The following is a 27472-nucleotide window of genomic DNA, read 5'->3' as shown; positions in this document are numbered from 1 at the left end:
TCACTACTACCTCACTGATAGACAACTGTGTCTCATCGTCATCGTCCTCCTCACTCACTGAAAGCTCTTGAGACAGTTGCCGGAAGTCCCCAGCCTCATCCCCCGGACCCCGGGAACTTTCCATAGGTTGGGCATCGGTCATGATAAACTCCTCCGGTGGGAGAGGAACCATTGCTGCCCAATGTGGGCAGGGGCCCAAGAACAGTTCCTGGGAGTCTGCCTGCTCCTCAGAATGTGTCATTTTCACTGAGTGAGGAGGTTGGGAGGAAGGAGGAGCAGCAGCCAGAGGATTCAGAGTTTCAGCAGTGGACGGCGTAGAAGACTGGGTAGTCGATAGATTACTGGATGCACTTTCTGCCATCCACGACAGGACCTGCTCACACTGCTCATTTTTTAATAAAGCTCTACGACGTGGACCCAAAAATTGCGATATGAAGCTGGGGACCCAAGAAACTGTCCTCTCTCCTACTCCCGCAGCAGCCAGCTGCGATTCACCTGGACCAGGAACCCGTCCTATGCCCACACCCTCACTTGGGACTCCGCGTCCTCGACCGCGTCGCGTCCACGTCCTTCACCCCCAATAAAACTAAAAAATCCCTAAAAAGTGTCTAGTCCTTTAGGTACAAAACAGCCTGGTCCTTAAGGGGTTAAATGAGTTGTTTTGCTCTGTGCAAGGCCCCCTGCACACGGGCGGAAATTCCGTGGTGGGATTTCCCGCAGAATTTCCGCCTATGCCCGCTGCCATAGGATTGCATTAGATAATGCAATCCTAGGCAGGCCGTGATTGGTCCGCGTGAAAACACACGCAGAAAACAAATCGCGGCATGTTCTATTTCTGTGTGGGTCGCACAGAAATTTCAGTAGTGATGGGCCGCCTCCTCTCTGTGCACGCGTCGGCTGGGCGGCACACAGCACAGAGAGGAAACGCCGGGAGCGGGTGAGCCGCCGGTCTCTGCAGGGGCACGGGACCGCATTCTGCTGCGAGAATTCTCGCAACGGGATCTGACCCGGCCGTCTGCAGGCGGCTGATATAGGAGAAGGGGCTGTTGAGGGTTGTTAATGAGTATATGGCAGCAAACAGGAAAGTTAGCATGGTTTTGTCAAGTTGTCAAACAAGTAGAATCTTGAACATAGTGATGGCAATAGAAATAGTAGTATTTGTGGATTTTAAAAAATGTCAGATGCCTTATTGGTAAGTTATTTCTATTGGTTTAATATAGTAATTAGCATTGTAAACCTCTGATTAAAAACAATCTACAATGGCCAGATGTTTTACTGTTGCTAATAGGATTTAATCAAATCCTATTCCCATAACATAAAAGGAAAAGATTATGATTTTCAGCATGTCCTATTTTCTTTCAATTTTCTTTGTTGATTTCAGTGAGGAAAACTGCAGCATTGATCCTTGCATGTAAAAAACACATACACACACTTCTACAAAAACATTCATAGAAATGGTTCTTAACTAGAGATGAGCGAGCGTACTCGCTAAGGCAAACTACTCGAGCGAGTAGTGCCTTATGCGAGTACCTGCCCACTCGTCTCTAAAGATTCGGGTGCCGGCGGGGGGCAGGGACGGCGGGGGGGGGGGGGGAGATCTCTCACTCTCTCCCCCTGCTCACTCCCGCAACTCACCGCTCTCCCCTGCCGGCACCCGAATCTTTTCAGACGAGCGGGCAGGATATTTTTAGGAAGTCAATTTTTATTCCGTACAAATAAGCAATGGGGCCTGGTGTTCCCTCCATTATAGGCCTTGCCATGGGTCCTGTAAGTAGATTAGGGCCACAATGGGTATGTTTCTGAACACGGGATAAACGGGGGTATCCATTTTGGGGTGAACATCTTCATTCCTATGTACACTGTACAAAAAACTGTTTTTAAATTGACAAAATTGACAAAAAAAAAGAAAATCATAATTTTTTCCTTCTGCTTTGCTTAGATTCACTCAAATACTGTGGGGTCAAAATGTGCAGTACACCGCTAGAGGAATTTGTTAAGGGGTCTAGTTTTTAAAATGGGATCATTTGAGGGGGCTGCTTATCGTTTTGGCCGCTCAACGGCTCTATAAGTGGGCAATGGCCCTTCACAGATATAGATATTAAAATTACTGACTTTTATTAGATAATTTTAAAAACATGGGCTCACAAGTGACACTTACAAACAAACATAGATCAAACAACAAAAAAGCAAAAAAGTTGACCCTGGTTTAGGATTGAATGGGGGGGCTCAACTCCTATAGAATTCGCAGTGATGTTTATAGTTTTGATAATCACTCGCGGTGTATCTGAAGACGTCTCGTATAGATAAGTGTGAGTCTTCAGAGCACTGCTGGTGGAGATGGATATTTAGAAGCAGGTTTGCTATATTAGCTATCTCCCGCCTTATCCCGCTATTCGGGGTATGTGTCCACCACTAGGTGATTGATGAAGAGTCACTTAGGTAGATATGCAGTCTTAGGGTGAGTCCCCAGTTATGCCACGGTAGAAATTTGCATAGAAGTGATAAAGAGCAAGACAGAATTCTGTTGCGGTACCTAGTTGTTGTACGTTTAAGTATCTAGGTCTCTAACAGAAGGGCTCTTGCACATTAGTGGTGCTAGATAGAGAGGCTCAAGAAAAGCTTGCAGTAGCACTCAGCAGAAAGGAGTCCGTGAGCTCCTATCTTGTGGTAGCGCCATGCAGCAAAGATCAATAAGCTCGACGCGTTTCCCTATCCAGTTTTCGGATAGTTCCTCAGGAGCCACAAGAGGTAGTTATACCTTCAATTAATATGCAGTCCTTGTCACGTGGACCAATCGTCACCAGGGTCGGTGGGATAGTTTAACGTGTGGTTTTGGAGGTGGATCCTGGTTTTAGGTAATGCCACCGATTTCTATTTAAGGAATTCCGTGGAATATGGTTACCACTTCCTTATCTTGCTCTCAGGATAAGCATCCACTCTATCACCACTATCGATCGTGCTGAGTGGTGGTCCGATATGTGTCAGCACTACCTCAGACCGTATCTCGTAGTGGGGAAGGTGGAGCTGAGTGACCCACAGTTCAGTATAAGTCACTTTCATATGCCTGGGTTTGTAATAGATAGTAGTCACCCAGACCTCAACTGTCACTTCAATAGACCCAGTATCTGAGGAGGTTTGTTGCCGTCTAAGTTCAGCTTAGAGGTTAGTCAATGGTCTATATCTCCCCAGAGGGGGCTAGGTTGGATAGTCTCCTACAGTTTGATCGGCGTCTGATAGCTCACAGACTGATTTGGTGTTAGTCTGTCAAAACGACCGGAGATAATACTCCATAAACCAAGTCCCTAGATGTTTAAGCCGAAAGTCCCAGTCAGACGGTGGCTGTGCTGGGTTAGAAAAAGGAGAAAGTCCATCCGTCTGGGTTAGTTACCAGAGTTAAAGCCCCGTAGATATAAAAGCCTATAGAGGACGACAACACCCCTAACAAGTCCATCCACAGTCAGATTAGACCAGGGTGTGTCGTCAAGACAGAGAGAGCAAGAGATAGTGCCTGCGGCTCTGGTGGTGAGCGGCCGGCTATGAGGTGTTAAAGCTCTTGACAGGAGTTATATAGGGCTAACCCCTCCTCCAAGGGGGGCAGGTTTAGATGGATAGACCTATCCGTGGTGATGAGGGGCGGTCCCATTTACACCGTGCTGGTATTGGTGTTCATCTCGCCTGATACTCCATATGGGCGTGTAGTGCATGTTGGGATCTCTGTCAATTTTTTTTCCGTATAAGTGGGCAATGGGGCCTGGAATTTATTCAGTTGTACCCTGAAATCCAGTGGGCATTCCCTCCATTATGGGCCTAGCCATGTGTCCCGTAAGTAGATTAGGGCCACAATGGGTATGTTTTTGAACACGGCACAAACAGGGGTATCCATTTTGCAGTGAACGTCTTCATTCCTATGTACACTGTACAAAAAAACCTGTTTTTAAATTGACAAAATTGCCAAAAAAATGAAAATCGTAATTTTTTCCTTCTGCTTTGCTTAGATTCATTCAAATACTGTGGGGTCAAAATATGCAGTACACCTCTAGATGAATTCGTTAAGGGGTCTTCTTTTTAAAATGGGGTCATTTGTGGGAGTTCTTTATCGTTTTGGCCGCTCAATGGCTCTACAAGTGGGCAATGGGGCCTGGAATCTATTCAGTTGTACCCTAAAATCCAACAGGTGTTCCTTCCATTATAGGCCTAGCCATGTGTCCTGTAAGTGGATTAGGGCCACAATGGGTATGTTTCTGAACACGGGATAAACAGGGGTATCCATTTTGGGGTGAAAGTCTTCATTTATATGTGTGCTATACAAAAAAAAACTGTTTTTAAATTGACACAATTGCCCAAAAAATGAAAATCGTAATTTTTTCCTACTGCTTGGCTTAGATCTATTCAAAAATTGTAGGGTTAAAATACACAGTACCCCCTTAAATGAACGCGTTAAGGGGTCTAGTTTTCAAAATGGGGTCTAGTTTTCAAAATAGGGTCATTTGTGGGGGTTCTCTATAGTTTTGGCCGCTCAAGAACTCTACTAGTGTGCTATGGGGCCTAAAAGGCCTTCAAGCAAACTTATGTTCTAAAAGCCATCGGCTGCTCCTTTCATTTTGGGCCCCGTTGTGCATCCAGACATAAGATTAGGGCCACAATGGGTATATTTCTGAAAACAGGACAAACAGGGGTATCCATTTTGGGGTGCAAGTCTTCATTCATATGTGTGCTGTACCAAAAAAAGCTGTTTTTAAAATGACAGAATTGCCAAAAAAAAATGAAAATCACAATTTTTTCCTACTGCTTTGCTTGAATTCATTCAAAAACTGTAGTGTCAAAATAGGCAGTACACCCCTAGATTAATTCGTTAGGGGTCTAGTTTTCAAAATGGGGTCATTTGTGGGGGTTCTCTATAGTTTTGGCTGTTAAAGAACTCTACAAGTGTGCTATGGGGCCTAAAATGTCTTCAAACAAAATTTCTGTTCTGAAAGCCACTGATTACTCCTTTCATTTTGGGCCCCTTTGTGCATCCAGACATAAGATTAGGACCACAGTGGGTATATTTCTGAACACAGAACAAACAGGGGGATCCATTTTGGGGTGTAAATCCTCATTTCCATGTAAACTATAGATAGAAAATAGGTCTTTAAAATGACATATTTGCAAAAATATGAAATTTTACTTTTTCACCTCTAAACTAAATTAATTCCTGAAAAAAAACTGTGGGGTCAAAATACTCATGACACCCCTCAGTGAATACATTAAGGGGTGTAGTTTTTAAAATAGGGTAATTTGTAAGGGTATCTAGTAGAGATGATCGAGTATACTCAAGCGAGTAGTGCCTTAGTGAAGTATCTCCCCGCTCGTCTCTAAAGATTCGGGGGACGTCGGGGGGCGGGGAGAGCGGGGAGGAACGGAGGGGAGATCTCCCTCTCACCCACCCGCTCCCCGCCGCAACTCACCTGTCATCCGCGCCGGCCCCCGAATCTTTAGAGACGAGCGGGGAGATACTCGGCTAAGGCACTACTCGCTCGAGTAATGTGCCTTAGCGAGTATACTCGCTCATCTCTAGTATCTATCATTCTGACACCTGTGAGCCTTTGCAATCTTGGCTTGGTGTAGGAAAACAAAGTGTTCCTCAAAATGCTGAAAAGTAATATTAAATTTGTATGTCTCCTAAATGGTTAAAAAAAAAAAAAAAGGTTTTCAAATGTGCATTCAGAATAAAGTAAACAGATGGAAATATATATCTTAGCAAAACTTTGTACAGTATGTTTGCACATATTTGATATATTACAATTGAAAATGTGAAAAAGCGATACTTTTTTCAAAATTTTCCCAATATTGGCACGTTTAATATATATACACAAATTATATCAGACTATTTTCACCACATAAATGAAGTACAGCATGTGGAGAAAAAACAATGTCAGAATCACTTGGATATGTAAAACTTTTTATGAAGCTATTCTATGTTAAAGTGAGATTTCCAAAATTTGGCCTGGTCATTAAGGCGCAAACAGGCTTGGTCACTAAGCGGTTAAATCACACCAATGATAACTTCATGTTGTCCTGCTGAAGTCCTTCCACTGCCCCATCTATGAAAGAATAAAAAAGTTATGGTTCTCAGAATACTGCAAAAAGATTTTTTTCTACTCTTTCTGAGTATCAGAAGACTCAAGGAGTAGAGGTTAGGGCAGGAGGATCCAGGATACACAAACTGCCATCTGTGCATCCCTGCAGCAGCGCCAATCAGGTTACAGAAGCACCGATTAGAACTATAAAGTACCAGGATGGTGTGCTGTCAGTGCCAGTAGTTTTACTATGAAGTCCAGTAGGGAAGGTGTAAAGTAAAAGATTTTTTTTACAATCCAGTGCGTTGGGGTAATCCAATGGTACCATTGACCCAATCAGAGTATGTACCATTTATAACCCCCCTTTGCTTTCACTGACCAGTTACTTACCCGCTTACACACATTCTTGCCCAAATCAAGCATTCTCATTTTATATACCAACCTGTTATGCGGCACAGTATCAAATGCTTTGGAAAAGTCCAGATATACAAGATCCAATGACTCTCTCTGTTCCAGCCTAAAACTTACCTCCTCCTAGAAACTGATCAGATTGGTTAGACAAATGTGATCCCTCATAAACACATGCTGATATGGAGTTATACAGCTATTTTTTCCCCCTAAAATGAGGAAAATTGGCTTCTACATCATGGGACTTTTTTCTTATTCTGAATCAACATTGCATGATAATAGGCTGAACGGGATGGACTTTTTTTCAGGTTTACATACTATGTTACTATTTCATTGAGGTTCTCCAGGATGGCATCTCTCAGAAACCCTTCAAACATTTTACCCACAATGGAAGTTAGATTTATGGCCCTTTTACAAGCAACAATTATTGCTCAAAATTCATTCAAATGGATGAAAACGAGCGATAATCATTACATGTAAAAGCTCGCAGTTGTGCACTAGTCCAATTATTAGCCGAGGTTTTATTGCTGGCATAAAATCTATCGTTTGGCCGCTGGAAATTCTTTCAGTTTGAATGCAGTTCGTTCTGTCTTTCCAGTGGCTAACCAATTGTTTTGCTTTGCATATTCAATGAGTGCAATGTTTACTCAGCCACAAGGAGAGGAATGAAATGTGCAGGCCAGATGTTTGCTCAGATGTGCAAAGTGCTTATGCAATAACAATCGACTAAGCACACGCCCAGCTGAGCAAACAACTTGTAGAGAAAAATTCAGATTACAACAATTAACTGTATGTGTTATTTTATGCAAAAATGCTGACAGTTTGTTCAGTTGTTTGCCGCTTAAGCGATTTATTTTTACGAGTAAATTCTCATTCTGCATTCAGTTGGTGCATGCATTTTGACTGTACGATAATCATTCAGATTCCCACTGGATGCAGAAATCTGAATGATTTATTGTCCCATGCAAAAGAGCCCTTAGTCACCATGCAGTTTAGAGGGTTTTGGTTATTTTTTTTATTTTAAGTGTGTCCCAATTAATTGTTCTGCCAATTCTAACTGTACTCCCACTGTTCTACTAGTATTTTCATTGGTTATATCCCAGATTACTGTCTACACTATCTTCCACTCTATTTCTCTGGTTGCCCTCCACCCAGTCCCTAGTTAAAACATAGATGCATCAGTGCACAAAGGGTTTACAATGCATCAGTGCACAGGGGTGTATTTCTGCAGTGTAAAAGCGACTGGCAGGCCGCACCCACGGCGGCGGCGGCATCTGCATTGACTCCCATGGGAGCCAATGACAGCTGCAGGAGAAGTAAGGTGGGAGGGAGTTTAGCAGCGTGACGGCTAAACACAGTCCCCCTTCTCTTTTCTGCCCCTTGCTGTTGTTTGCAATGGGAGTGGTGGGGCGTGGGTGGAGCTAAGACCAGCCCCATCCCTTGCATTGCAAACAGCAGCAAGGGCGGAGAGGGGCGGGAGCTCATCACACTAGCTCCTGCCCTGTCCCGCCTCCTCCCCTTGCAGAGAGAAGGCAAGGTGGAGGGAATGGGAAGACAGCTAAGCTGTCTCCTCCGCCCAACAGCGTATACGCCGCCCCGTGCATCACACGGTAGCAAATATCGGCCAGCAGTAGGACCTCCACTGATCAGACTTTTATTACCTATCCTAGGGGATAAATGTCAATAAACCTCAATTGTGATACAACCTGTTTAATGCATTTTAAATCTAAATACCTTTTTTCCCACTTTCCCTACTTGACCATGTTATAAGAAATTCATAGACTGCTTCTAAGCAAGCGGTGTACGGAATGCAATGGCACATAAGGGGGACTCAGCTGTTCTGGACACAGCTGCAGGAGCCAGCACAGCCGCTAGAGAGACATCCAGTGATCTGGCTCTATCTCTGGAGAAGGCGACTCCCTCATACACAGACAGCGCAATCCGCATACTACTTACTTATAAGCAGTGCATGGATTTCTCATAATGTGGCCATAAAATTACACTTGAAAAAATTGCTTATACCAAAGATACATTAATAAATGTATATTAACTGTGCCTTAACGTGCCAACTCCTGATGAAATCTACAACCAAAAGTATAGGTACCCTTTGGAAAAAAAAAAAAAAAAAAAGTACACTAAAGGTTATCAATGCTAACTTTATATGATAAAATTGTGCAGAAATCTTGGGAATAGGAAGTTCCTATCACTTGAACATGCAAGAACCATCCAGTACAGTAAATATAGCCTGGGAAAGCAAAACACTACAAGCCAGACAATGTCGTTCACAAAATCTACCCCTGATAAAAGTAAATAATGAAATAATAAGGCCAGCCGGTAAACTACATGGATACTTCTCATACATGAATTCTCAGCACAAAGCTGTGTTCTCATTGTGTTTTATTCATCATTTCCTGTTTGTTAGCGAATGACATCATTTCCTATTTCCTGTCTGATTAAAGTACGGCATTGCCTGACTAGTTTTTTTCTCCTACAATCTGCCTCCCTCCGCTTTGTTTTATTCTCACATAAAAATACCCTAATAAATAACAGTCCCTGGCAGATTGTTCCGTACGCCCGTCAGTTTTCTGCACATGCCTTTTCTTTTACAGACCCTCAGATCCGAGGATACATTACTTGGCTTCTGGTCAAAATGTTGAAAAATAAGCAAGATGAAAAAAGCTAATATTTTAGTAGAAACAATCAGCATGGAAATATTAGCATATACATTTATGATGGATGCACAGTGAAAAATTTTCATCTTTAAAAATGAGAAAATAAACCGCACATCTTATAATGAACTGCGCTATTTGCAAAACAGAAGTGAAACAGAACGGAACTCAACAGAAATATTACAGTTTTTAATTAAATTAACCCCTTCATGACATGGCCTATTTTGGCGTTGAGGACCAAGCGATTTTTTGGTATTTTTCCATCTCCATTTTTCAAAAGCCATAACTTTTTTATTTTTCCGTGGACGCGGCCGTATGAGGGCTTGTTTTTTGCGTGGCGAACTGTAGTTTTTATCGATGCCAATTTTGGGTACATAGACTATATTGTACATTTTTTTTTTTTTTTTTAATGATAGCAGAGAGAGAAAACGCATCAATTCTGCCATAGATTTTTTTATTTTTTTTTTACACCGTTAATCATGCAGCATAAATGAGACTTTCCATTTTTTCTGCAGACCGGTACGGTTACAACGATACCAAAATTCTAACATTTTTTTTAGGTTTTCCCACTTTTCTGCAATAAAAACCCTTTTTTTTGGAAATCTTTTTTCTATTCTAAATTGCTGCATTCAAAGTCACGTAACTTTTTTATTTTTTGATGTACAGAGCTCTATGAGGGCTTATTTTTTGCGAGACGAGCTGTAGATTTTATTGGTACCATTTTAGCATACATACGACTTTTTTGATCACTTTTATTGCGTTTTTAGTGAGGCAAAATGCTAAAAATGAGCATTTTGCCTCAGTTTTTTAGCTTTTTTTTTAGCGTTTTTTTCGGTGCACAATCAAAAGCATGTGCAACTTATTGTACGCATCGTTACGGACGCGACAATACCAAATATGTGGGGTTTTATTTTTTTTTTACCTTTTTTTATGCTAATCTGAGAAAAAGCATAAAAAATGTTTTTTTACTCTTTTGTTTTACATTTTTTTTAATTCATTTTTTAAATCTTTCTTTTTTTCACACTGTTTGTGTCCCTCTGAGGGACTTTAACCACTGCCCTGATGATCGCTGGTATAAGGCATGGCAGAGCTACTGCTCTGCCATGCCTTATCGCTCATACAGCGATCTCAGGCATAGGCAATACAGGACGCCGGTGTCTGGCGTCCTGTTGCCATGGTGACAGGCCGGGCTCTCGCGATGACATCGCGAGTCCCGGCCGGAGACACAGAGGGAGCCGCGCTCCCGCTGTGAACTCTTCCCCTGCCGCGATCTACTTAGATCGCGGCAGGGAAGGGGTTAAAAGTGGCGGGCGCATCTCCGATGTCCCCCCGCTGCTGCAGCGAGACGCCGGCTGTGACTGACAGCCGGCTCCCGCTGCGGGATAGCGCTGGATCATATGTGATCCCGCGCTATCTCCAGGACGTAAGTTTACGCCCTGTTGCGGGAAGTACCCCGCTCCCAGGACGTAAACTTACGCCCTGCAGCGGGAAGGGGTTAATGGGGAAGAAAACGGCACTGTTAAAGGGTGGCTTCGCACGAGCGTGTTTTTGTGCGTACATAGGTGCGTACCCATGTAAGTGCAAAAACACGCGTGAATACAGGTCCGTGCATTGCCTTCAATGCAGCCGTGGCTCCATTGAAGGCAATGGTCTGCTGGCACCCCTGAATTGTTTTTCAGGGAAGTGCTTTACATATAAGCTCATCCCTGAAAAAACAGAATTTTAGTGTAAAAAAAATAAATAAATAATGCACGCATTGTCTTCAATAGAGCCGTGGCTGCTGCCGGCGGCTCCATCGAAGACAATGGTCTGCCGACACCCCCGAATTGTTTTTCAGGAAAGAGCTTTACATATATAACTTTGCATCCTTTTCACCTTCCCTGAAAAACAAGAATCCCCCGCTGCCGTGTCTCCGGGGGGATGAGGAAAACATGTGCCGCGTGTGGCAGATGTTTCCTTCATCCCTGCGAGGAAAAAGAATTCCCTGCTGCACCTGCCACATCTGTGACAGATGCAGAAAAGGAATTCTTGATCCCTGCAAAGAATAAAGAATTTCCTACCACAGCTGTCACAGATGACAGCTGCGGTAGGGGATCCAGCTGTCCGCATCCTGTAATTGTTTTTCAGGGAAGGGCTTTAAATATAAGCCCTTCCGTTAAAAAACAAGAAAAAATGGTGATAGAAATAAAAAAAAAATCTATAGTTACCTTTCTTCAGCTGCCGGGGCTCAGCCGCCTCCAGTCGGCTCTTCTCCTGCACTGCTGTGAGGAGTATTCAGCAGCCGGGGATTTAAAATCCCCGCCTGCTGAATGGGCTGCCTCTGATTGGCTGAGAACTGTGACCAATGAGAGGCAGCCCTCAGCTATTGAATGACAGCTGAGAACTGCCTCTGATTGGTCCCTGCGCTCAGCCAATCAGAGGCAGCACTCATCCATTTATTCTTTATTCCCCGTAGGGAAAGTGGCAGGTGCAGCAGGGAAGTCTTTTTCCTTGCAGAGATGAAGGAATGTGTTCTTCATCCCTGCGGGGACACAGCAGCAGCGGACAGGTATTTATTTTTAGTTTTTTTTTACTTTTTACACTAAAATTCTTGCTTTTCAGGGAAGAGCTTATAAGTAAAGCCCTTCCCTGAAAAACAATTCAGGGGTGCCAGCAGACCATTGCCTTAAATGGAGCCGCCAGCAGCAGCCGCGGCTCCATTTAGGACAATGCATGCATTCCCTATGGTGCACGCATGTCCTACCTTTACAGGCACGCACCTGCAAAACACGGACATGTGAACACACCATAGGGAATGCATTGTTTCTAATAGAAGCGTGTTTTTGTGTGCGCGTATGCACGAACAAAAACACGCTCATGTGAAACCACCCTAATTCTGTTTTTATTTCCATTTCTCTGCTCCTCTAGCGGTGCATACTTGTGCACGTTTTTGCGCGCAGAAAATTTGAGCACAATACGCAGTGAATAGAACCAATTGATGTCACTGGGTTTGTACGCATCTCAGTATTTTGTGCGTGCATTTCCCTCATGAAAAAAAGCAGCATGCTCTACTTTTGTGCGCACCGAAGGTCCACATAGGAGTCTATGGGGGTGCACAAATGCGCATGCAATATGCAAACAGCGCAATTCCACTGGAAAAAGAACACAGTTGGACATCATTATACTAAGTAGCTATTTAAATCTGGATGTGTTTGTCTCATGCCGCTCACAAATAAACATACTCTGCAGGTGCATTGAGAACAGTGAAATATACTAATATGCATGCAAAAAGGATGCGTTAAGGTGTGCAAAATTATGCTTACGCTCATGTGAAGCTGACCTAAGCGAGCTCTCATATAGGTGTTTCCAGCCATTAGGGAGGGTCTTCCTTCCTTCAAAATTTCTGTCCACTGCCTGTTGAGGAGTGTGCAAATGCACATAAGCCCTAAGGCTGGCTTCACACTGAGATATTTCGTTTCGTTCACATTTACATATTTTAGCGTGCACATTTTGTTCACGGAAAGAAAATATAAATACATTTTTTTCCCTGATTAGCACACTAAAAGTCCCTATAGAAGTCGATGGGGGTGCACAAATGCGCACACAGTACACAAGGAGATACGTTAAATGCTGTTTAATTGTGCTGGAAGAAGAACACATCTGGAACTCATTAGACAAATTAGCCATTTCAATTGGGTTTTGTTTGTTTTTGTGTTCCACATGCAAAAGAACATGCCCTGCAGGCAGAAAAAGTACAGTAGTGTACTATGACACTTGCAAAAAAGCATTGTTCATAACGCAAAAAAATTGCGCTAAGGTGTGCACAATTGTGCTTATGTTCATGTGAAGCTGGCCTAAACTAGCCTGCATACAGGTGTTTCCTGCCAATTGCACATGTCACATCAATCTAAACTGCTGGCCACTAGGGGGTCTCCCTTCCTTATAAATTTCTGTCCACTGCCTGTTGTCAATTGATGCCCACTCCTAGTAACAGTGATGACAAGATGGAGAACAGGAAGTGAAGGAGGCTGATGAGTCATGCCACCTATAAAGAGAAAGGAGACAGAAATCGAGACTTACAGAGACGTGGCTTCTATAGCTAATGGTGTGTAATTTACTGTTCCACGGCTACTGAAATGACATCTACGCTGTTCAGTATTTCTCTAGTGCCCTTCCTGATTAATTTATTTCTGCATGTCTGTGCTGCAGACAATTGGGGAGTAGAACCTGCTGTTTTATCCACATGCAATATATAGAACACAGCTTAAGAGCAGTTTCCACCCGCAAGCTCAGAAAGAACTGCAAACTAGAGAGGTGGGCTACCAAAGATTACGCCAAGGGAGAGGGTGGTGTGGTGTTTGTTAAAAAGTAATGTCATACATTTTCAAAGGTCAAATTATACTAGGTGAACACAACAATAAATTAAATAATAAAATCGTGCAATTTTCACGCAATACGAGAGTGAAGACGCAGAATTATGAAAACAATTATTTTCAATGGTTTTCTTCACATTTGCGATGTTTTCACTCATGCAATGTTGCTACAAAAAAAAACGTTATGTCCTATCTTTGCCCGTTTTGCGTTTTTTTTATCTTCGATGTTTCGCTATAGAGCCTCCTTTCTATCATATTGCAAAGCATTAACTTGCGATTTTTGTGCAACGCGATGCATTTTTAATATTAAAAAGTCCTATTGACTGCTGTGTTAAAAAATCGCGGCAAAATGGCGCTAAAAAAAACACGTGAGAAAATCTCAATATATGTGCAAATACTTGCGCTAAGACGAGCGTTTTTGCATATATGCTCATATAAAGCCGCCCTTTGCCTTATTTTATCCCTTGTTGATGGCCAGCTCAGACCTTTACTTGGCAGCAGGCCCAGGTATGTAGACCTTTGTAATTAATAGTTGAGTATCCATGATTAGAGATGAGCGAACGTACTCATAATGAGTACTTACGCACCCGAGTACCGCCATTTTCGAGTACTTCAGTACTCGGGCGTAAAGATTCGGGGGGCGCCGGGGGGCGGGGAGAGGCGCGGCGGTGCGGGGGGGAGCAGCGGGGAGCAGGGGGGAGCCCTCTCTCTCTCCCTCTCCCCCCCACTCCCCACTGCTACCCCCCGTGCCGCCACGGCGCCCCCCGAATCTTTACGCGCGAGTACTGCTGTACTCGAAAATGGCGGTGCTCGGGTGCGTAAGTACTCGTAACGAGTACGTTCGCTCATCTCTATCCATGATCTAATGGTATATTTACACTGACGATTTTCCGATTGCGATAAGGATGGAACTCACACAAGAAAAAAAACAATTCATTTTAATGGATTTATATATGAGTGTTTATTTTTCTTAGACCAGTAGTCCTATTTCTGGTTAACCCTTGTTCAAGAATTGACCATTATAAAAAAAAAACGCATTGGACACGCATGACATTTTTACCATTTTAATTATAGGAACCACATGTGAAAACAGTTCTTTTTAATGCAAAAACACATTTCACGTTCCTGAAAAATCACTATCAAACAAGTTTGATGTACGTCAGGTTTTCAGTAACCTACTGCACTTGCCCATGTAAATACAACCTAAAAAAATGAAGTTTATCCTCATGGAGACTATTGACTTAGTATAGGGAGTCTTATAGGACATGTAATCCTCCCTGAGAAAAAGTTACGCAAATGGGGATGGAAAATGCTTTTACAGCACCACCTATTGGAAAGTAGCTTCATTATAAATTAACATAGAATAACAGCACAGAGGTGACAGCACGCAGGGTGCAGTTTAATATTATTTGTTTAAACTGCATCCTGCATGTTGTCACCTCTATGCTGATGAAGGAGGTCTTCTATGTGATGAAGGAGGTCTTTCTTGGATCAGACCTATTAAAGGGGTTGTCTCGCGGCAGCAAGTGGGGTTATACACTTCTGTATGGCCATATTAATGCACTTTGTAATATACATCGTGCATTAAATATGAGCCATACAGAAGTTATTCACTTACCTGCTCCGTTGCTAGCGTCCCCGTCGCCATGGTTCCGTCTAATTTCGGTGTCTTCTTGCCTTTTTAGACGCGCTTGCGCAGATCCGTCTTCTCCCTTCTTCTCCCTTCGGCTCCGCTCGGCAGCATCGGCATTTTGGCTCCGCCCCCTTGTACGCATCATCGCGTAGCTCCGCCCCATGATGTGTGCCGGTTCCAGCCTCCTGATTGGCTGGAATCGGCACGTGACGGGGGCGGAGCTACGCGATGATGCGTACAAGGGGGCGGAGCCAAAATGCCGATGCTGCCGAGCGGAGCCGAAGGGAGAAGAAGGGAGAAGACGGATCTGCGCAAGCGCGTCTAAAAAGGCAAGAAGACACCGAAATTAGACGGAACCATGGCGACGGGGACGCTAGCAACGGAGCAGGTAAGTGAATAACTTCTGTATGGCTCATATTTAATGCACGATGTATATTATAAAGTGCATTAATATGGCCATACAGAAGTGTATAACCCCACTTGATTTCGCGAGACCACCCCTTTAAGGTAACTTTGCACCCTTTTCACCTGTCCAGCCGTATTTTGGCAATAAGTTGTGCTGTTGGCATCCCTTTGTATTCTCATTATAAATTAACGTCTGACCTTTTAACAAGCCTTGCAATATGACTAAGGATTTAGGTCAAACCAGAGGAAATACAGAAAAGACACCCATCTGCAAACAGCTGTTTTGAGTTATTTTTGCCATTGCAGAGCAGAGTACTGAATGGCTGCTGAAAAGGGCACCAATCTGCATTAATCTGGTAATTGGTGACATTGCAGAGGCATTTTCTATCTCATTTAGATATTTTTTTATTCAAGGAAGCAATGCATACTGTAGCTTATAAGACTCCCTATGCCTACTTGGCAAGGAGAAACTTTAATCCATAGACCCGCTTTGACATTGTATTTCAAAGATTGAAAAGGGCAAAAATGGATCTATAGTAAGTCCACCCAGTTTATTCTATTCTCCTACAATCGTAGAGAAGCATCCATGCAGATCTTACATATGGGTACCGTCATGACCCCAAACAACCATGTGTGATAGCAGACAGTTCCAGCAAAGGGAGCGCAATATCCGACCTCTCGGAAGACTGCTATTATCCATGCGCAGGTCTACATACAGGTTTTAGCAGCCTCCAAATGACCGCATGATGGGACAAAGTCAGGCATCGTCATTAAGAACAAGATCCTAAGTAAGTGGCTCTAATAAATCATTAATCAGAAATGTTGCCGCCATTGCCCATGGAAAAGCCAAAGCAGCAGAAGCAAGAGCCACCTTTGCTTAACAGGAAATACACTTTAAACTAAAGCAAGCAGTCCTAGAAGCAGAGAAAGCACACCTGGAAGCGACCCTCGAGCCACTCACCATAGAAAAGGAAGCAGCGGCTACCTTAGCTGAGGCAGAGTTCCTGGAAGCAATAGAGGAGTCCAGATCTGAGAGACACCGCAGTGTGCTTGACCTAGAACTTGAGCGCCCAGATACAGCACAAGCGCCCCTCAAAGTACGTCTATCAACAAGCAAGAGAATAAAGAGCAAAGTGAGAGTGCCTGCAACAACTTCTCTTCAGAGCAAAGATTCCAACTTTACCTTCAGAGAAAAGAAATGTCTTTCAAGCCAGAATCGTAGTAACATAGTATGTAAAGCTGAAAAAAAGACATATGTCCAACTCGTTCAGTCTGTTACCCCCCAATGTTAATCCAAAGAAAGGCAAAAAAAAGGTAGAAGCCAATTTTCCTAATTTTAGGGGTAAAAATTTCTTCCCAACTCCAGAATCTGAATAATCCCTTGATCATCACGCTTCTGAAGTATTCAGTGACTGCAGCATTTAGTATTGTTACACTCAAGAGTTCTCCATCACCACGTCCCCAAACAGAGAGTTCCATATTCTCATTGCTCTTACAGTAACCCCTTCTACGTTGATGTAAAAACCTTCTTTCCTCAAGACCAGGGTTTCCCAAACTGTGCTCCACAGAGATCTTGCGGCTCCGCAAGCCATTGTCAGGGGCTCCGACGTAGGGTCTAGGTCTCCTTTACACTCACCGTTGTAGAGGTGTCCCAACAGGCTATATTGAGGAAAGCGACGACCAGGGCCTGGAGTCGGCATAGCAACACAGATCACATGAGCCAGCTCCGGTCATGTGATCCATGTCGCTATGCCGACCCCAGGTCCTGGATGTTCATTTACTCAGAACAGCCTTAACGGACACCACTACAGTGGTGAATAGTGCGGGGACCAATGGCTCCTTCACACTGGTGTGGGCGATATGGGTTCGTGTTTTTATGTGGATGACTGCTTGAGGTCAATGCCCATGAGTGAGACTGCAATCAATCTCTTTAAAAGAACGCAGGAAATGCTTGCTTCCTCTAAGTTGAGGTTGCATAAAATAGCTTCTAACAGCTGAAAATTAATGGAAGCCTTTCCCTCTCAAGACCACTCAAATGACTTGGAGTACTTGAATTTAAGCACTAATTTTCTCCCTATACAAAAAGCCTTGGTCCACTATGGGGCCTGAAATTCGATGCCTTCATATTTCAGATCAGCACAGAAGAAAAACCTTTTACCCATAGAGGTGGGTTGGCAATCATAAACAGTTTGTATGATCTACCAGGATTTACAGTTCCCGTCACCATCTAAGGAAAAGCTATACTGTGGTATTTAACTCTTGATACGTCAGACTGGGATGACCCACTTTCCATAGAAAAGAGGAAGCTGTGGTTGAACTGGAGAAATTCTGTAAGAGCCTCCCTTATCTAACTTCTGTGTGACACATTTGTATGCCCCTGTGCCATTCACAGAGGCTAAAGAGCAAGAACTTTGTGTTCGTTATAGGCAAAGCAAAGCTAGCACTGCTGCCTGAACATACAATACCCAGATTAGAAGTTTGTGCTGCTGTATTGGCAGTTGAAATAACGGGATATTAAAGACACTGAGTTCTACACAGGTAGTAAAGTAGTCTTAGGATACATTTGCAATGAGATTAGATGCTTTTATGTGTATGTCAGTAACAGGGTGTTGAGAATCTGGAAGTCCACTTGCCCAAGTCGATAGCATTTCATCCCTGCTGAACACAATCCCACAGATCAAGTGACCAAATCATTGCTGCTAGTCATCTGAAGGATTCAATATGGTTCACAGGGTTTTACATTTTCCTATAGTTTAAAACATAGTATTACCGTGAATTAAACATTTGAGTTTTATTGTAACTACTGCCGTAAATGTACCTGTAATTACCTGTTTTGCAAAGTTAAACTAAGTAAAGTTTTACCAGGCCTCAACTGTTCCTGAGGACCCGAGGTACAACACATTTGTCCAGTGTTTGTTAATCTGCCATGTATGAATGCCGGTGTTTGGAACAGTGGCATCATGAACTGACACCTACTACCCCCTCATCTTGAGGACTACTGGCCCTATCCTTTGCTGCGGTAACTCCCTCGGGGACCAGGAGTTGGTAAGTGCCAACGTGACAGGTCCACGCACTACACCCTTCCAACTCCAGCTGTATGCTTGAGTAGTGAGTCATTGCCTGCAGTATCCCACGCCTGAGTGTTGCATGAGTTGGTGTCTCAGGGGCACCACAAAATCTTTGGCATCTCTAACAGGACATTACAATAGCAGGGAAGACCGTGTAGACAGTGACTTGAAAATTGAAATAGAGGTGGAGCGGCAGGAGGGGTTAGTACAGATAGAACTGGCAGAATAGCTAGTAGGAATACATGTAATATAAAAAACAGACAAAACCTTCTAAACTATAATGCTAGAAATCTGACCAATAAAGTAGACAAACTAGAAGTAATCTTTCTTTCTTCAGAAGTGTCTGAAGAAAACTACGACATAGTAGGAATAACCGAGACTCAGTTGGAAGAAAGGTGTGACTGGGCAGCGAATTTACAGGGTTACAGTCTGTTCAGAAGGGATTGTAAGAAACGGAAAAGGGGAGGGGTTTGTCTATGTAAAATCCTGTTGAAAGCCCACATTATGGGAAGATATTTGGGACGGAAATGAACATGTGGAGTCTCTATGAGTAGAAATACATGAAGGGAAAAACAGCAATAAAATCCTCATAGGGTTTTAAAAATCAAATAAAAGCAGCAAAGATGGAGACAGGGAGACTTATTGCCAAAGAGAGTAAAACTAAACCTAAACTGTTCTTCACCTATATAAAAGATTTATACTGAAAATGAAACATCAGATGAGATGCAGAGTGATAATATAAACTCTCCACTAAATGTCACCAGTGTAACCCAAAAAGAAGTACAGAGCCGTCGTAAAAAGATTAAAATAGACAAATCACTGGGTCCTAATGGCATACACCCCTGGGTTCTAAGGAAATTAGGCAAATGTGATACTTGTGATACAATGTGATAATTGTTACTTATATTTAAGGACTTTGTAGTGATGAGTCTGTTCCATTGGATGGGTGCATAGCCAATGTGGTGCCGATATTCAAAAAGGGGTCAAAAAGTGAACTTGGAAATTAAAAGCTGCTACTTCTTTTCTACTGTGGGTAAAATGTTTGAAGGGTTTCTAAGAGATGCTATCCTGGTATACCTCAATGAAAAGAGCTATATAACTCTGTGTCTGCATAGGTTCGTGAGAAATTGCTCCTGTCAAACCAACCTGATCAGCTTCTACGAAGAGGTAAGTTCTAGACTAGACCTGGGAAAGTCACTGAATCTTGTGTATCTGGACTTTTCCAAAGCGTTTGATACTGTGCTGCATAAAAGGTTAGTATATAAAATAAGAATGCTTGGTCTGGGTGAGAATGTGTGTAAGGGGGTAAGTAACTGGCTCAATGATATAAAGCAGAGGGTGGCTATAAATGGTATATGCTCTGATTGGGTCATGGTTACTAGTGGGGTACCACAGGGGTCGGTTTTGGGCCCTATTCTTTTTAATATATTTATTAATGACCCGGTAGCAGGATTGCAGAGTAAAATATCAATATTTGCAGATGATACAAAACTATGTAAAGATATTAACACAAAAGAGGAAGCAAGGAGATTGCAAGAGGATCTGGATAAGTTGGGGGCTTGGGCAGAAAAGTGGCAAATGAGGTTTAACACTGATAAATGTAACGTTATGCACATGAACAGGGGAAATACATGTCACCATTGCACAGTAAATGGGAAACCACTGGGGAACACTGACATGGAAAAGGACTTGGGGAGTTTAGTTAACTGTAAGCTTAACTGAAGCAAACAGTGTCAGGCAGCTGCTGCCAAGGCAAATAGAATTATAGGGTGTAAGAAAAGAGGTCTAGAGGCGCATGACAAGAACATTGTTTTTCCTCTTTACAAGTCACTGGTCAGATCACACATGGAATATTGTGTACAGTTTTGGGCACCGGTACTCAAGAAGGACATATCAGAGCTTGAGCAGGCTCAAAGATAGGCAACTAAAGTAATAAATGGAATGGGTGGACTACAATACCCAGAGAAGTTATCAAAGTTGGGATTCTTTTGTTTAGAGAAGAGACAGCTGAGGGGCAACCTTATAACTATGTATAAATATATCAGGGGACAATACAGCGATCTCTCCCATGATCTATTTATACACAGGATTGTGACGACAACAACAAGGGGGCGTCCTCTACATCTAGAGAAAAGAAGGTTTTAACACCGACATAGAAGGAGATTCTTTACTGTAAGAGCAGTGAGACTATGGAACTCTCTGCCTAAGGATGCGGTGATGGCAAATTCTATAGAAGAGTTTAAGAGTGGCCTGATTGTCTTTCTTGAGCAATACAATATTGCGTGCTATAATCATTACTAACTGCAAAAGGTTGTTGGCCGATTGATTATTCCTATTGCCAGATTGGAGTCAGGAAGGAATTTTTTCCCTTAAATGGGGAAAATTGGCTTCTACCTCATTGGAGGGTTTTTTTGCCATCCTCTGGATCAACACTGGTGGGTAATAGGCTGAACTTGATGGACATACATCTTTGTTTGACTTAACATATTATATTACTATATGTTATGTAATTGCTGAACCACTTACCATAATCTTTGAAAATTTCTGGAGAACAGAAGTCCCAGAATATTGCAGAAGGGCAAATGTTGTCTTCGTCTTCAAAAAAGGGAACCCAGGAACCTACAGGCCTGTGAGCCTGACTTCTTAAAGGGAAAGATCTTTGATGAAATTATTAAACGGCATGTATGCAAGTACTTTTATGAGAATGGAGTAATTAACCAAAGCCAGCATGGGTTTGTAACAAACAAGTCATGCCAGACTAATCTAATTTCCTTCTATGACAGAATCACTGATTGGGGTGGACAGGGAAATGCAGTAGATATAGTATTTCTTGACTTTAGTAAAACATTTGACAAAGTATCTCATACCATCCATACTGAAAAGACGACTAAATATGGGATTGACAAGGGAACTGTTATGTGGATTCACAACTGGCTGATTGTACTCAAAGAGTGGTTATAAATGGCTGCGCATCCAAGTAGAAGATTGTCTTAAGTGGGGTATCACAAGGCTCTGTCCTGGGCCCAGTTTTGTTTAACATTTTTATAAATTATCTAGTTGAGGGAACTGAGCCAAAAATTTGTGACACAAAACCAGGAGGGATAGCTAACACTAGAGCAGAGAGAGAGAGGATTCAAAAAGATATAGAAAAAACTGGAATAGTTGGCAGCACATAACAGAATGGTATTTAACGGGGACAAATGCAAAGTCCTACTTATGGGCAAGAAAAATTTAAAAAGCACTTACAGAATAGGAGGAATTGAGCTTAGAAGCAGCACATGTGAAAAAGACTTAGGTATTCTAGTAGATCACAGACTGAACATAAGTCAATAGTATGATGCTGCAGCAAAAAAAGGCAAACACAATTTTGGGATGTATTAAGAGAAGCATAGAGTCTAGATCATATGAGGTAATTATCCCCCTCTACTCTTCCTTATACCCCTTTTACATGGGACAATTTTCATTTGAACAAGTGTGAGTGACATGAGTGAGTGACATCACTGCTAGTTCACATTCCTATGTGAAACACTGAGCAGGGAGTGTTTAGACATAATGAGAAGTGAGCAAGTCAGTGATAGTTTTTATGTAGGCTGAAACTGAGCGAAAAATAAAAAGTGCACTATGGCTCGTGTTTAGACGTAACAATTATCGCACACATTTATTCTTTTGAGCAAATTGTGAGCCACAATCGTTACATGTAAATGGGCCTTTATCAGACCTCATCTGGAATACTGACATCAACAAACTGTAATAAGTTCAGAGAAGAGCTATCAGGATGGTGAGTGGCCTGCATGTCTTATGAGAAACTATTAAAGGATCTGGGAATGCTTAGCTTGCAAAAAAGAAGGCTGAGAGAAGACTTAATAGCGGTCTACAAATATCTGAAGGGCTGTCACAGTGCAGAGGGATCAGCCCTATTCCCATTTACACAGGGAAAGACTAGAAGCAATGGGGTGAAACTAAAAGTGAGGAGACACAGATTAGATATTAGACAGTGAGGGTGATTAATTAGTGGAACAGGTTGCCACGGGAGGTGGTAAGACTTCAATGGAAGTCTTCAAACAGAGGCTGGACAGACATCTGTCAGGGATGATTTACTGATCCCGCATTGAGCAGGGGGTTGGACTCGATGACCCTGGAGGTCCCTTCCAACTCTTATCTACCATTCTATGAACTCTAGTATTTTATTCTAAGAAAGAAAAGTGATATAAATGAAACTGGCAGAGAATTTCACCAGAAAAACAATGGTGTGCTTCATTTTAATATAACGTAATTAATTCTCATGTTAACACAGTGATTTTATGTGAAATCATAAAAGTGACGATAATCTTTACAGAATGTGTACAAAAGCTGCCCACCAAGTTTGAGTACCCTCTCCATCTACTTCTAATGGGCTCTCACCAAAACATCAGACTGACTGCTAGCACAAACATGAACAATTCCGTATCTTCTCAGAGTTAACAAGTCCCTTGACATGACCACAGAAGTAGAAATCCAAAGGGGTCAAATCAGGGTGATGGCCCTTCAACTGGACCCCTACATGGAGAAACTGCACATTAAGATAGCTCTCTTGCCCCCCCCCCCCCCCCCCAAAAATAAAAAAATGAATAAGTCATATAATGCATTATATGTACCTGAACATGATATTGTTAAAAATATAAATTGTTACACAAAAAATACAAGCCCTCTGTTGGTGAAAAAATAAAAATGTTATTGAGCCTGGAATGTGATCATGGATAAAACTGAAAAACTGATTGGTCACTTGGTCTGAAAATAGGCGAATCATTAAGGCATTAAATGTTAAAAATAGATACTGTATATAGTATATCAGGAGAGCTGACAGAATCTCTGTATTATTTAGCAGTTTACGATATGGTAATAGTCCGTTCAGTACCTGTACTGGTAGTTGACTACTATGTGATTATTGTATGCTTGTGGTTATATTGGTACTTGAAGATTGGTAGTGTACACTCGTCCCTGACTGTATGATTAGGTGTCCCACTTTGATTTATCTTGTTGTGATGATGGCGTAGTTTACATATGCACAGAAGTTGCATGACCAAATAATGCAAAATTTGGCACATCATGCGCCGCTATTTTTTTCGATGGCATTTGGGACGAGCGATAATGTATCTGCGCTGGTGAACTTGTATTCTAGGGCTGCTTTATAGTCCTAATCCAGCCCCGTGTCTCAGTAGTGATTTGTAAAGTGGTTAGATGTATGTTCTCATCATGTGCATCTCTCATGAGTAAGCCTTGCAGCTCTTATTTGCTTTGGCAGCAGCTGTCTGACACAAGTTCTCCACTTTTCTGTGAACATAAAATGTCAAAGACCTTTTCCATTTAGTATGCAAATTAATACATATCCAGAAGGCAAAAGGCTTCTAATGCAACCTATTCAAGTTAATTAGTCCCAATGTCCACTTGCGGGTCTGATTTGCGGAGCCCGCGTGGCAGATCCACAAATCAGAGCTGCCCATAGGGATGCATTAGCATCCGCAAACTATTTAAAAGCATGCAGAGAAAACCTATTTTTCTCCCCATGTCCACGGGCATGCAGGAATTCGGCTGCGGTAATTCAGCAGCGGAATCCCTGCATGCAAGTGGACATTCAGCCTTACTCTATAAGTTAATACCTAACCCATCCCTTGAAACATCACTAGGGATGCTAACCAAGCCAAATGGAACAGCCACCCATCTGCAGAAAAGTTTCAGGGTTCTTACCCCTTGTTGGTACAGAGCAAGGTAATGGCCTTTGATCTAGTTCTATTCTTTCTTCTTGAGGAGATTACCAGCTTGTGTAGGGAGTGTAAGGAGTCTTGCAGGCTATGTTCCCTGGGAAAATATTATGCAAATAAGCTCTTCTCCAGAAGCAAGAAAACTGTCTCTCTACTGCTACCTTTTGAAAGTATATACTCTATAACTACTCTATTAGTCAATGCCAAGCTGGTTGGAAAGACATTGGGAGTGATTGCCTAATGAATGTGGGCTTAAAGGGAACCTGTGAGGTTCCTATAGCGCCTTAGTGCTGTTAGGGGAGAGCCCCTGGATGTACATAATTGTTTGTGTTCTGACAGTGAATACTGTAGTCTGATCAGCACTATATTCTCTTCTATACTCTGCAGTATAATATGTTGCAGATGACCAGGGTGGACCTAATATCTGACCACCGGATGGTGGCATCACTAATTACACTACACTTTGTATAGTGGTAGTGTACATTTGTCCCCGAATGAATTAGCATGCGTAAGCCAGTTCCTAAGGGCTTATTCACAGGGATATGTGCGCTACGTATTACGTATGCAAATTTTGTGCACATAATACGCAGTGAATAGAGCCCACTGATTACAATGGGTTTGTTCACATAAGCATATTTTTCCCATGTATTTCGTTATTCCAAAAAACTATGCAGCATGTTCTATTTTCATGTGTATTGTGCACAAAAATAGAACATATTAAACTAATTAACCCCTTCCCGCTCCAGGACATACATTTACGTCCTGGAGCGTCAGGGTATTTATGCAGAGAGGTCGCAGGGAGACCTCTCTGCATACAGCGCAGGCGTCAGCTGCTTATTACAGCTGACACCCGCGGGCAATAGCCGCGATCAGCCGGTCGTGGCTATTAACCCTTTGAATGCCGCTGTCAATTCTGACAGCGGCATTTAAAGCCCCCCCTTACGCCCCCCGCCCGCGGAGAGATCAGGGGAGCCGTGCAGGTGTAATGGCTGCCAGGGGCCTTCTGAAAGGCCCCCAGGACTGCCTTGAGAGACTGCCTATCAAGCCATCCCCATGGGGTGGCTTGATAGGCTGCCGGTCATACTGCAGGAGCGATCAAAGTATCACATACTATAGTCCCCCAGGGGGACTTAAAAGTAACGTTAAAAAAAGAGCAATAAAGTTTTTTTAATTGTAAAAAAAAAAAAGTTATAAAAGTTTAAATCACCCCCCTTTTGCCATATCTATAATTAAAAAGTCTAAACAATAAAATATTAATACATATTTGGTATCGCCGTATCCATAAAAGTCTGATCTATCAAAGTAGCACATTATTTTTTTCATTTTACTCCACTTAGAATTAAAAAAAAAATTTTCAGTACATTATACGATACACTATAAGCACCATTGAAAAATACAACTCGTCCCGCAAAAAACAAGCCCTCATGCAGCGACATTGATGGATAAATAAAGGAGTTACGATTTTTTTAAGGTGGGGGGGAGGGAACGAAAATGGGGGGGGCGCGTCATGAAGGGGTTAAACTTAATTGTCTATTAAGATTAATGGGAGCATACTTGCGTGATTTTTCTGTGCACGTAAATACGCAGGGCATAAAATACAGTAAAATATGCACACACACATGCAAAAACACAACGCCCATTGCGGAAATGCACGCCTAAATAGGCTTACGCACATGTGAAGCTGGCCAAACTGTGTAGAGCAGAGCTTCCATGTTCTTTTTTAAGGGTAAGCTCACACATTGCAGATTTCACACCAAAATTAAACAAACTCCATTTGCTTAAAGCTGAAAGAATCCAAAGAGGAAGATAACCATGCTCGATTGGTGACGGATTTTCACTGTGGAATTTACTCTTTGCAATAGAGTGAGTGAATTTTGTGGTGGAACTTGACGTCTTTTCTCTGCGATGTGTGAACATTCCCTAAGTCTTCTTCTACAAACAGTATGGCGAACATACTTAAAGACTGGTTCTCTTGCTGTGGTTAACGGGTGGATGGAGAACATTACAGTGCTGCACAGGCAAGGAGAGCAATACTGAAGGTATGAGGGAGTGTATTAATCTGCCGCTAAGAATGACAAAGTTTAGGCCGTATTTACACAGGTTGATGCTCTTACACGATTTCAGTCCGTGACCAATACGATGAAAGATGAAATCTTGAAAGATGATTTGAACTAGCTCATTCATATGTGCGATTTTTCACTCGGATTGAAAAATCGCTGCATGCTCCAATTTCATTTCACGATAATGGGACAAGAAATGTGTAGCGTCCCGCACATAATGCAGCACATAGACAGGGTGTCCGTGTGTTGTGCAATACAAGTTGCTCCCGAGAATTTGGTGCACAACTTGCCCATGTAAATACGGCCTTACAGTTTGCATGCATGCTCAGCTTCAAGCCCATCCCGGAAATGAAAGTTGAAGCACTTTGTATATCCAGAGAGGATACATGGAGAATAATGAAAAAAGTTCAGAAAACTTATTGCTAACATGCCAGGGAGTAGAAGGAAGGCGCGCTACAGGGTTTAAATAGGTTTCCAGTTGCAAAATATTGATGGCCTATCCTCAGGGTAGGTCATTAATAGCAGATCAGCTGGGGTTTGTTGCCCGGGATCCCTAGCTCTTCAACTGTTTGCTGGGCCAATGCACCCATGCACTGACTTGATTTCTGCAAGAAGCAGACAGCACCATATTCACTGCAGTATTGCTCTCCAATTCCCTATTGAAATTAATGGAGTGTAATACAAGCCTGACAAAGAGGTCTAAGTAGCCTTGAAAGCTTGCTGTATCATATCTACAAGATTATTGTGTTTCTCCTACTGAGAGTAATAACGTTTCAGCCCTCTTCAGGTTGTGCCGCAAGATCTTGATAGGGAGAAGGAAATGAGACATCTATACCTTGAGACATCTATAGCACAGATAATGTTTAAAAAAAAAAGAGTTTCATCCCACCTTAGACGGCTTCTAGCTCCTGGTTCCATCCAGCAGGTGCGTCTCCAAGTGCTTGTACAGCTTTGCAGTCACTTTGGCTTTCTTTCACAAGTAAGTTCCATAGAAGGGGAGGCACTGGTGTGAGAAATTTGCTGCTTTATTGTTTAAAATTAGAGATGAGCGAGCATACTCGTCCGAGCTTGATACTCGTT

This window comes from Eleutherodactylus coqui, chromosome 6, assembly GCF_035609145.1.
Source record: "Eleutherodactylus coqui strain aEleCoq1 chromosome 6, aEleCoq1.hap1, whole genome shotgun sequence".
NCBI classification, from domain to species: Eukaryota; Metazoa; Chordata; class Amphibia; order Anura; family Eleutherodactylidae; genus Eleutherodactylus; species Eleutherodactylus coqui.
This window is presented reverse-complemented; position numbering follows the sequence as displayed.